The following is a 12,480-nucleotide window of genomic DNA, read 5'->3' as shown; positions in this document are numbered from 1 at the left end:
ACTTACCGTTTACCGTGAACGTGGCTGAGGGCGCGTGACGTGCCGTGGCGGAATAAGGCCGGTATTGATATGGGCTTCCCACATTTCCAACGTACCAGGAGCGAATCTGACCCAAACAACAGTCCTGCGTCTTTTCCCGACTTTCTCGATGCTGCGGCACCACCAATGTCAGCTTCACCAATCCCCTCCGCACTTCTTAGTCAAACCCCTTCGCAAACAAATTCGCGGACCACCCGGATTCGATCAAGGAAAACGTCCAAATAACGTCCGTCTCAACTCCTGATGTTCTTGGATGGCGTCCGCGTACCGGCCATTCGCTATAACTGGCAAAAACATACAGCGCGTCGGACAAGCCAGCTGAATTGTGTAGGACGGGAGCGGACAGCACAGCGCACGGAGAAACGGCGCACTGTCATGTGTGTTCCGCCCAACAGCCTCGTCTCGTCTCCGTAAACGACGCAGGAGCGCGATGGAGCGTGTGGCCAGCGGAGACTGCGCCGTGTTCGCTCTGCCCAACCACCCCCGGGAACGGCAGCGTGATGTCAGCGTCCCACCTTAGTATAATTAGCAACGTGGACGCCTGGTGTTTTGGGATCATTTACATGCAAATCAGTCCATTTCCCATAGACTATATCGCCCCGGGGCAGTTAAGCACAATTCACGGGGCAGAGTGTCACGCACCAGCAGAGCGAAGCAAGGCAATTTATGTAAATTATGTAACACTATACAACTGCTTTTTTTTTGCATTTTTAGTTACGGACCTGCGATAGAATGGTTAAACATGCTAACGTTCGGTCTATTCACAGAACTGGTTTAAAGCCCTGCATTTGTTTTTAGAGGAAAGGTGCCGTCAAATAGCCTTGTGTGTTCAAGTCTTCACAAATATACTCACACATTGGGCCAACTAGTTCTTACATGTCAAACATGGGGCAGCTCGCACAATGTTCGCACACCACAGATCTGATGTAGACGATGGTGTCTTTTCACCAGTTCACACTAGATCCATAACTGAATTCAAGCCTTTCAGCCATTTTCAGACCACTTTATTCTCACCAAAACTTGATCACACACATGTGATCCGGAATTAGCAACAACAGTCCTTAAAATACTTAGAGGGACCTTAATAGCTTGTCTTCCAATTCACCCGAGAAAAGTGTATGACCCAAATCACTGGCAGTGACAGCACTACACACGAGACGTTTTGATATACAGCGGATGATTTACTTAAAAAAACAGTATGAGGTAACGGGGTTTGGGGAAATCAACACCACTCCGAATATCGAAATATTCTGCACACATCAGGTCGCAACAAGAAACAAAAATGTAGAACTGTGGATCAATTACCACTAAAAACCTGCGATAAATTCCGTGTAAACCGAGCTGGGTGTCTCATCGAAGCTGGATTGCTCGCCCTTCTTGTGCGTGAAGAAAAAGAGTGCGTCTCTTATCGACCACCGGATTTCCATCACCGCGAGTGCACGAGCCAAACCTCTATACAAACACAGTGCTATCAATTACCCAGCCCCAGCGCTTCGGGGAGAGCAGAAAAACACACTCATCATAGCCGCAGGCCCCATGCGGGCACGGCCACGAGTCCAACCAAACCTCCGCCTTCAGAATTGCACGGCTGATTGGCTGCTCCCAAGCACGCGCTCTCCCTGAGAGATTAGCCAGCGCGCGACCATTACGTAGGCGTTCAATCACCGAAAAACCGAAAACTGTCACTGCTAACATTTATGGATTCAAGGGCACGTGAATTAAAACGTGTGTTGAACTTATGACGCACAATGTAAGCTCTGATGGAAATGATTTTTTACGTTAATACATGTTTTCGAAAATTATGAAGCGCAATGAACAACGAAATGATTATTAAATTTAAATAGACAATGATTTCTGTTTCAAACGAAGAATAAAGTTAAGAAATTAAGTCTTTCTATATATACATCTTTTGATACCTCCAAATTCTCTGCGGTTCTCCAACCACACTCGAATAACGAAACAAATGCTGGTGGTTATCAGGTCAGAGTCAACACTCCGACAGCTGACCAGGCACAGCAGCTGATTAATGAAGGACGCTTGTGTTCCTATTCTTGTGCAGCTCGGGGACGAGATAACCAAATGCAGTTTTGAGATGAAGGAAGGATCGGAACCCAGGGATCTGGTTCATACTTATCGCTCTGCACGAAACTTTGTGATGAAGGAAGGTAACGCCCCTCCGCAGTTCCGAATTCGTTTGAAGGAAGATCACAAACGAACGCATACATTCCAGTTCAAGACGGTTAAATCGTCGGCTGATCAGTTATTTTCAAAGGAGTACCCAAATACCCAGTGCTATATCAAAACATTAGTCTAAACACAGGATGCAGTAAGTCGAAACGGGTTAATTTTCACAACGCATTACACAATAAGTGAATCCAGTTAACGCAGCCTAAGGATAAAATTGCATTTTAAGTGCTGAGCAGAATAATGACAGAGGCTTGCTTAAAATTCAATTTGCTGAGTCTGGTTAACTACTGCTCTGGCGAGAGGGAAAGAAAAGAGAGACAGAGTTGGAGAGAGTGGGATAGAGATGGGGGCAATGTAATTCATTACACTACACAGAGGGGTGCTTCAGTCTGTGGGGGCCTGAGCGTTGGTATGACCTTGTGAAGAGGCTCTTAAGGGACACAGCTATTTCTGCTCGTCATGTCCCACTTAAGCAAGAGTTGTCCACTGTGGGGTATGCTAGGCCACGCCCCTCATCATGGCATCAATTTAAAGAGAGGCCAACATCTCCAAAAGCACGATGGGAAGTTTTGTTGTTTTTTTTTACTCTCAGTCCTCAATTTTCCTCGTATCCCACAGGCTTTTTGGACAGCTGCGTCCTGCGTAGTCCCACACGTGGAACTGGGTCACGGTGCTTTTAAAGTTGCTAGGAGAGAAGTGCATAGTAATTACAGCAGAGGAAGGCCTCAAAGTCTGAAGAGTGGGCTGGAGTCAGAATACAGCATTCTCGCACTGGACTATTATATTTGACATTTGATGAAGAACATGAGTTATTCTGAGCGAACAATAAAGTGCTTCTATAAATAGAGAGCACTCAGTACACCAGCAATGATGATTCATCTATTCAAAGTGCTCATTCTCCTTCTCTCCCCCTCTCTCATATATGTAGAGATCATACAGAGGTCTGCATACATATACTGACTTAAAATACAATGACTTTAGTACCTGGACCTGTGTGCCCATTTAGTACACAAACTGCAACCTGAACACACGGAGGCAGTAACTGACCCCAGACCAGCCCTCCTACCCTCGGCCACCTCGATGAATGCGGACTGTTGAGCAGGACAATACACGGGGGCTGGCTCCACAGTGCTTTGCTCCGACAGCAGATATGTTAGGTATCCACAGGCCATTCCTCTGTCTGACTACCCATTCACAGTCTTCCTCAGCAAGGCCATTGTGAGCTGGCCGTGGGTGTCGAGGCGCACTCTGAGACCGCTCCCCAAGTTACTTCTAATTGGATGCATAGCAAGGCCTTTCCTTAGAGACACATGCATTTAATCTTTTTTTTTTTTTTGGGGGGGGGGGGGGGGAGTTCCAAGACTACCAAGACTGGTTACACAGTGCATCACTAAGCATAACAACCAGCAGACCCCATAGAGAAGTCCTGCACCTATTCTCTTTTGAATACTCATTTATTTTTTGACATTTTAGAGAATCATGCTGCGCTGCTTAGTGCCTTTTACTGTTCGATTTGCTGATCCTTTACTAAATGCTGAGAATAAAATGTTAGTCTGGTAAAAAGCTAGCATTATGAAAGAGAGTAGTGTCCTGGGACTGCCAATGCTGCAGGCGGATGGGCTAACGGTTTAAAAGCTGCAATCCAAACTTGAAGTTAAATAAACTGCTGCACAAGTATGCCCTGTTTAAATATTTAGTTTGGGGAGACTGCTTCAGCCCGAGAGCATTCCCAAGCACAGAGGACAGACTCAGATAGGACTGACCAGCAGTGTGTGTGCGAGCATGTGAGGGAGAGAGATATAGATTGGTAATACCCAGGAGGAGGATGGGAGACGGGAGAGAGAGATTTAAACTGGTCATACTCAGGAGGAGGAAGGGAGAAGGGAAACAAAGATTTAAACTGGTCATAGCAGGAGGAGGAGGGGAGAGAAAGAGAGAGAGATTTAACCTGGTCATACCCAGGAGGAGGAGGGGAGAGAGAGAGGCAGGTCCATAGGTACTCTGGTAAATGTATTATCAGTCAGGGATGCGACCCCAGCCCACAATGAACTACACACACTTCCTGTTTGAGGACTGCCCGGGCCAGGGCATACTTCCATCCGGCCATTTTAGACAGAGAACTATTACATCTGGACCCGCCTCCACATATTTCAGTGATTTATTGCCAGTATTGGAAAATCAGGCAATGCAAATGGCTACTGGCCATGGGATTCTGGAAGCACTGTGACCAGCCCGCAGCCACCAACTGCTGGCCATGATCCACTACAGACTGGAAAAACCACTTAAAAACCCTAACAGGCAATATCAGCCACAAATCTGAAGGTCCATTTCATGAGCCTTAACCACAGGGTGTGAGGCATTCCAGAGACCTCCTCAAAAAGTGCTGGATATCACGTGCAGTTCTGAAGTGACTCCATAATACTGGTTGAAATGACAATTGGTACCCTCGAGGCTTGTCTACAGTACTCCATCACATTTCCTCTTCAGAATGGAAGTGCTGATGGTTAAATGGATGCTCTGGTTGCCGTGCCAGTGAGCTGGCTCATTGGTACGGTGGTCAGATGTCCTGATAAACTCCTTTTGGACCTGGGTTCAAGCCCCGAGTATGGTGGCTGCCTACATCCTTGGTTACAAGCATTTTTAGGTGAGAAAAGATAAAAGAAACAATGATTTTCAATATCAGGTCACAGAACCCCAGGGTGCCAAAACACACTGGAATGAATTGCCACAGCACTGTGCGCGCGCACTCGCGCGTGTGTGTGCACATGTGTGTCAAGGGGGGTGGTGAATAAAACAAATGTTCAATGTGAAATTTCCTTAGCACTAAATAACAGGAAAGAGTATGTGAAATAATTGCACTGGATTACACTCTCCCTTCAGAAATGACATCATTCCGTCACTCTCGTACCTCAGGAATCTCAGGCCTTGAAGACATGGATACATGGCGGGCAGTTTGTTGGCATGCTGTATGATCCACCGTCAGCTTCCAAATGACCGGCGGCAGCAGAGCTGACATTTCGAAGGGCGTCAAACCAGGACGAAGGTGTTAAATTAGGAGATGAATAAGGGAACCTTTAAAGGTTCTTGACAGCCTTGCTGCAGATGAGCCCTAAGTTAAGGAAGCATCCTGGAGATCTGAATTAGGAGGCTCTTTGTACTTGTTGATGTTGGGCCATAAGGGCTGAGATGGCATGGATGACCCACACAGGCCTTAGGCCAGACCTAAAACTGTAGGACAAAATCTGCCAGGCACGCTCCGTTTCACCTTTATAGGACATAATGGTAGAACTAAAAAAAAAAGAAATCTGTATCTATAAGGATTAAACATGTAAGAAAGAGAGACCCCTGTGGTCCTTCTGAGAGAGACAGAAACAGGGGCAGGATGCTGGGATTGTTAGAGGCTTACAGAAGGTTGCTTCTTGGTTCTTATAGACATGTGACCTTGTCCTTAATGGTAGGGTGTATACTCAGCCAAGCTCCTGCGGTTTTGGGGAGTTCAAACACAGACACACAGACACACCTTCCCTCTTCCCCTGTGTCTCAACACATTCTCTCTGCCTCGTTCGAGGTCTCTCCTCTTGGAAAGCTCTGCATTGTTTCTGCTTATTTATCTTCTACCAGCTGCAACCCAGAAAGAGGACGCACGACTTTGAGAGGCATTAATGGGCCGTTCGAGTACCAGGCAATGTGGAAAACAGACACACTCTCTCAGACACCACACACACACACACACACACACACACACACACACACACACACACACACACACACACACACACACACACACACACACAGTTCTACCACATTCAGGAATACACAACCATATTGTTCTGTATATTTGTGCTGAGAACAATAATGGGTTGATGAGTGGATGGATGGACAGACAGAAAGAGGGCTGGTGAGTGCAGACCTAATGCTGGGTTTTCAACATGTTTTTAACATCCTGGTCTTTATCATGTTTCTCAGCCTCTTAGCAGCAGGCTTTTCACAGCACATGGTCGCGAGCGCACACACACACACACACACACACACACACACACACACACACCTCTGTATGACCCAGCCAAGGGCAGAGTAGGGTACAAAGCTCAAACGGTGTGTGGGATCAGCGTTCTGAACTTGACGCATATGGGTTCCTGACCCACATATGGGAAGCAGAAGACTCTCTCCAGCTCTCTGTGCCATAGACTGGAAGCACTCCAGCCCTGCACCACACCTCTGTGAGCTGCCAGTGATTATAGATGGAGATAGTTCTAAGTCACCCAGCAAGGGGGTCTCATTGCACACACGACAGAGGGTGTGGGTGGAGAATGCCTTACCCCAGGCTGGACTAACCAGGGACAAGGGGGCATCTATCCATCATGGTGCTATCTGACCCAGTCACATTCAAGCACACAAGCAGTTCCAAAGCTTAAGTATCCAAGCTGGAACATATGCAAAGTCTAACACACCCAGACCCATGGTGAATGGTCAAAGCACACACACACACACACACACACACACACACACACACACACACACACACACACACACACCTACAGGCACATATACACCTACACATGTGCGCACACACACTGTGTCTGAGGACTCTGCAGTGCACCTGCGTCTTCTGAGCTATTTTGCGATCCTACTAATTGCTGGGTGCATGTTGCTGAAATCTGAAATAACCCAGATTTGCCTCCACGGCTGCTTGGGAGAGAGGCTAGTCTGTAATTCTGCAGTGACGAATCCCTGATGTTACTTTACCCCCTACTGTGTGGGTGTGGGATGGACCAAAATAGCAACAGAGATGCTTCCACTAAAGAAATGCGTGCACACACACACACCCCTGTAAAATTTGCTGTTTGCTATAATGGTATACTTGATCCGATCTGGAAGTTTGGTGTTGAGTTCTGATGATACTGTGGGTGTTTTCCTGGGGCTGGGAAGTGTAATCGTTTAATATTAACATCAGCAGCTGTTGTTCAGAGACTGTGCTGTCACGAGGCACGTCTGTCGTCGCCATCAGCAATTAGTTGCTCGAGCTGCTGTCTTGGACATGCAAATCCAAAGCTCGCGAATAATTATCCATCTCATTAAAATGCCTTAGAAATAAAAAAAGACCCCAGGAGTTACGACTAATCTACACAATGGCTGTGTAACAAACGGAATGTGGTAGAACTAAGGATGAAGTAACAGGATTGTTACACAATGCATAGAGTTACAAATGTAAAGCTTGAAACTGCAGTTAAAATGACCTCACTGTTCCAAGTGACTTTCAAAAGTGACTTCAAAGGAACAGAACTGGGATAAAAACGAAGAGGTAGCACACGAGGAAGGGAGGAAGCGAACGTGGTGCAGGCGGCTTAGCGTGCTAGCGTGCGGCGAGAGCCGTAGGACAGCAGCTGTCTGGAGGAGGGTGTGCGTCTGCCAGCCTGCTGCTGAAAACAGCACTGCGACCAGCTGCATCGCCCCCCACGCCCCTGGCAGCCCCAGGAAACACTTGGAGGTCAGGAGTGTGGATGCCAACAAGTGTGTGTGTGTGTGTGTGTGTGTGTGTGTGCATGTGTGTGCATGTGTGTGGTGTTTGAGTTTTCCCTCAGAGGACGGGAAGGTCATTGAGAGGAACAATCTGGCTACAAAGCACCTCTCCTTCTGAAATAATAAACTGCTCAAATATATCCGGACCTGGCATTGTTCCACAGGCTCAGCCTCAAGAGGCTGGAGGAGTTTCGATTGAAGATAAACGATGATGAAGATAAACCATGATGTAGATGAACGATGTCCAGACACTTCCTCACTTCCTGCACGTACAGTAATGAACCTACAGTGGTCGGCAGAGTGAGGTTCACTGGTAAGATAAAAACGATATTACCACCGATCTCCCTCCAGCAGTCATGTGGCCCTGGGGACACTGGGAGGCGCTGGACTTTCCACTGACCCTCTGCTAAAAGATCCACATCCCATACATTTAGCTAGCGGAGCAGCCATGTTTGGGCTGGATTCACAGAGGCTCCAGTCCAGCACACAAAACCCCCCAAACTACTCCACCAGAACTTCCAGCAAAACACTGCACTTCCCCTGACAAAAGGAACACAGAGTGTGTGTTTTCTCCAGCACTGTTGTGTCAGAGAGCTGCACGTTCCTACAGCAGAAATAGGTGAACGCAACCATCTGGGGGTTTACATTTTGCCATTTGTGCTTTATGCAATAGTGTTGGATATATCAGAGTTTGGTGGAGATGAGGCTACTCACACACACACTAATCTCACACTCTTGCATATGCAAATACTCCCACAAATGTGTATACCCACCCACCCAAAAACACACACACCCCCACAAACATACACACCCTGCACTATTTTAGACCCCAGCTGAGGAATGCCACATCTCTGCCTGGGCAAATTTTGGAGATCCTGTGTTGGATCATGAACAGATACTTGAACAGATCTCTCCATCTCTGACACACACACACACACACACACACACACACACAAGGCCAGTCACCTCTGGCACTGAAATTTAGTCTAGAATTTTTTTTCTTTGTGCAAAATACCACCATAGATGTCGTTCATTAATGTGCCCTCTGTATCCAGTTAATACAGCCACTGCTCTTAATGTGAAAGTGCCATTTTTTCTGTCCTATGGCAACACTTTACCTGAGAAATGAAGTTATGTTGAATTGAAATTTAATGAATGGATACAGAAAGTGACTGAGAAAAACACAGAGAGAAAGACAATACGAAAGACAAACCCATGACCCATAATATTGTGCAGTAAGGACATTTTGTGAGCTCTCAGTAACAGAGAGTCTGAGCCCCGGTGACTGTGACTCAGCCCTTGGAGTTTATGCTCCTTCTGCTGACAGTAGCTGGAGGTAATTTGGCTAGAGAGGGCACTGACTCTAGAGAGATGACTCAGCCTGCAGCCTCCATCACTGCTCCATTACTGAGCTGCAGGAGGATTGTGTCTGAGCAAAAGACTCTGCAATCTCAGCCTTGACCTCCAGAACATTCTGCAAGGGGGAGGAGCTGAGCTCACATGGTGTCTGAGACGCAAGGAGAGTGGAACAGTTTGGCGTAATAGTGTAATTTGGAAAGGAAAACCGCTTAATTTGAAGTAAAATGAGAAAATGGAAATAAATGTGTATGTGTGTGTGTGTATGTGTGTGTGTGTATGTGAGTGTGTGAGTGCGTGCGCGTGCGTGCAATTGCCACGGAGGCGACAGGAGATTAGTGTGGGGTGTGTGGTGTGTAGTGAGTAGACAGCAGGAGATTAGTGTGGGGTGTGTGGTGTGTAGTGAGTAGACAGCAGGAGATTAGTGTGGGGTGTGTGGTGTGTAGTGAGTAGACAGCAGGAGATTAGTGTGGGGTGTGTGGTGTGTAGTGAGTAGACAGCAGGAGATTAGTGTGGGGTGTGTGGTGTGTAGTGAGTAGACAGCTCCCGACAGAACGACCACAGCTGAGCCATCATTGCAGGCTTCAACAATGCTTCAACAATGCTTCAGCTCAGCCTCTTTCATTATGAATAATTCAGTCATTCCTCTGAGACACAGGGAACTCTCTTGTGTGTGTTCGGGGAAGTCCTAATTGTTTGCAAATGAAGTGAACACACTCTGGTGCAAATAAGCTCCTAGGTGTACGTGTTTACCATGCTGCACACACATCCCGAGAGAGAGAGAGAGAGAGAGAGAGAGAGAGAGAGAGAGAGAGAGAGAGAGAGAGAGAGAGAGAGAGAGAGAGAGAGAGAGAGAGAGAGAGAGGTATACAGAGGTATAAGCAAAACAGAAATCACTCTGGACTATGCAAAGATAAATTTAAGCGCTGTAGTAGTAGCAGTCCGGCCAGTACTGCAGTGAAATGCCTTGAAGTGAACTGTGCAGAGCTCATCTGGGAGACGGCTTCAGTTTATGTGCAGGGGGAAGAAAGCTGTTCGTGTGATTCATTCAGTCACTCTGCTATGGCCCATAAGAAACATTCCCAAGCATTTAACTAGCCACAGGGAGGAACTGCAGGAGTGCTTGTGAATTTAAGGGCAGTTCAGCTGCATGTGGTACCATGTGGGGGTAAGATTTGTTCCGATGACATCAGCACAAAGGCAGGGAGAACATTTAACCATCATCACCCCCTTGACACACACACACACACACACACACACACACACACACACACACACACACACACACACACACACACACACACACACACAATTAATGGACCAATGCAAAAAATATAATCTTTTGACCATACGATACGCTTTAATATTGATTTAGGGTGTGACTACAGGCAACCTTCCCTCGTAATGCCTCTTAATTGCAGAAAGACAGATAAACCGATTTCTGTCCATAGGCAAAAGCAGAAATGTGGCCACACAGACAACTCCAGATAACCACACGGACCGCTGCTTTTCTCCTGCACAGGCCATTCACTACGTGGGGGGGAAAAGGGCTTTACAGGGCAACAAGTCTGAGGTTATTGTCCCACTTCAAAGAGGAGCCATTTTATTTTTCCTGCTTTTATTGGGCAGACAGACAGACAGAGAGACTGTCCCAGGGGTCTGTCGTGTCAATGCTCAAAGATGAACAGAAGGATGGACAGAGAGAGAAAGTTAGAGACAGAGGGAGAGAGAGAGAGAGAGAGAGAGAGAGAGAGTGAGAGTGTGCGTGAGTTATGGTCAACATAACCTGTCCTCTCCCATATGAGTTGCACCAAGTCACAGAAGCCCATCTCTTCTATCTCTTCTATCTCTTCTATCTCTTCCATCTCCTGCATCGACAGGGAGACTCACACAAGGCGGAAAAAACGGCAGCGGTTTCAGGGGAGACCACAAATTCACAAACACATTCACAGTCGCCATTTAACAACAGAATTGCAGCATGATAATGATGACTTTAAGTAAGGAAATTAAATAATGACCTGTATAGTGACTACAATCTCCCCCTCTGGTCTGGACACGAAGGGCAGCTTTTGAGGAGAGTTCTAAAGCTGGAGCTGTATTCATTTAGATTCCTGCAGACTTTTCTTGTGTTACTCACACACAGGGACAGCCAAGTTACACACGCACACACACACACACACACACACACACACACACACACACACACACACAACACACACTCAGGCATGCATGTGGCAGCAGGAGAGAAACTGGCAGTCCACCCCAGAGCTGCCTGTCCACTCCAACACAGACTGGCTGTGTTCAGTTAGAGACGGAGCACAGAGTGCAATGTCAACACCACCAGCAGAGACAATGTGCTGTTCAGTCCTGCTACAGCCAATCAGCAGGATCAGCATAACAAGCTCTGAATTGATTAGCAAGACCAGCAAAACGCCAGCACAGGTCAGATATGAATCAGAACACACACACACACACACACACACACACACACACACACACACACACACACACACACACACACACCCTCTCTGGCAGATCTCAACTACACTAGACAGAGATAAACAGAGTGAGAGAGAGAGGTGGAGAGGGGAGAGGGGAGGGTGCCTTCCAGAGGCATAAGTTCCAGTCATGCTCTCTGTGCTGTTCTGACTCCTAGGGCAGGGCGAGTATGGAAGTCCTCCAGGCTTGGACTTGTGTTGTCATGGTGCATATCAGGGCAACGCTCAGAGCCAGGAACTGATCTCCGTCCAGATTAGACAGAGGTCCTGCCAAACTGCCTGCACAGTGTCAAGATTTTACAGCAGGATAAAAATGATTAGGAATATAATACCTTAAAACTATGAAGATCACACATGGTATATGTTAAACTATGTAATTAAATAGAAAGTGCCAGCACACTGAGTCATGTCTGAGTGTGGTGCGCTGAGATGGATGAAATCTACTGCCTTTCTGTAAAGGGCAATCACACGGTGGGACATCACGACAGGAAGTGCAGCAACTTGGCAGTTTGGAGAAAGATTGGGATGTGTGCATTTGTGTTGAGCAACACACACACACACCCACACACACCATTAACCTCTACGAATCACTTCCTTTGTTATACCATGTGACAGAGCCATGCTCTGTCAGCCTTCAGTGAAGGCAGCAGGCTAAACAAGCCCTGGAGAACAGACCCTTCTAGGGCCAACGGGGGAGTCTGTGCCACTCGCCTGACAGGCAGCGTGCTAGATGGTGTGTGTGTGTGCGTGCTAGATGGTTCTTGCGTGTGTGTGTGTGTGTGTGTGTGTGTGCTAGATGGTTCTTGCGTGTGTGTGTGTGTGCGTATGCGTGTGTTAGATGGCTCCCGCGGCTCCTTCAACACACAGAAATATGCTCATA

General features: G+C 47.2%; 1 protein-coding gene across 5 annotated transcripts in view; it reads right to left on the bottom strand.

The window, feature by feature from the left end:
* prickle2b (prickle homolog 2b) overlaps window positions 1–12,480 on the bottom strand; it is a 69,008-nt gene that overhangs the window by 15,981 nt on the left and 40,547 nt on the right. Inside the window, exon 1 of one of the 5 annotated variants that reach the window (XM_076989174.1) lies at window positions 1,956–2,221. The exons of 3 other annotated variants lie outside the window; for them this stretch is intronic. The gene's annotated coding sequence lies outside the window, so the exon portion shown is untranslated. Of the gene's footprint in view, window positions 1–6; window positions 1,750–1,955; window positions 2,222–12,480 lie in introns of those variants that run through there. One more of the 5 variants, XM_076989173.1, reaches the window with a different exon arrangement.

This window comes from Brachyhypopomus gauderio, unplaced genomic scaffold (genome assembly GCF_052324685.1).
Source record: "Brachyhypopomus gauderio isolate BG-103 unplaced genomic scaffold, BGAUD_0.2 sc66, whole genome shotgun sequence".
Classification (NCBI taxonomy): Eukaryota; Metazoa; Chordata; class Actinopteri; order Gymnotiformes; family Hypopomidae; genus Brachyhypopomus; species Brachyhypopomus gauderio.
The sequence above is the reverse complement of the archived record's forward strand: the minus strand, read 5'-3'. Positions and strand labels throughout refer to the sequence as shown.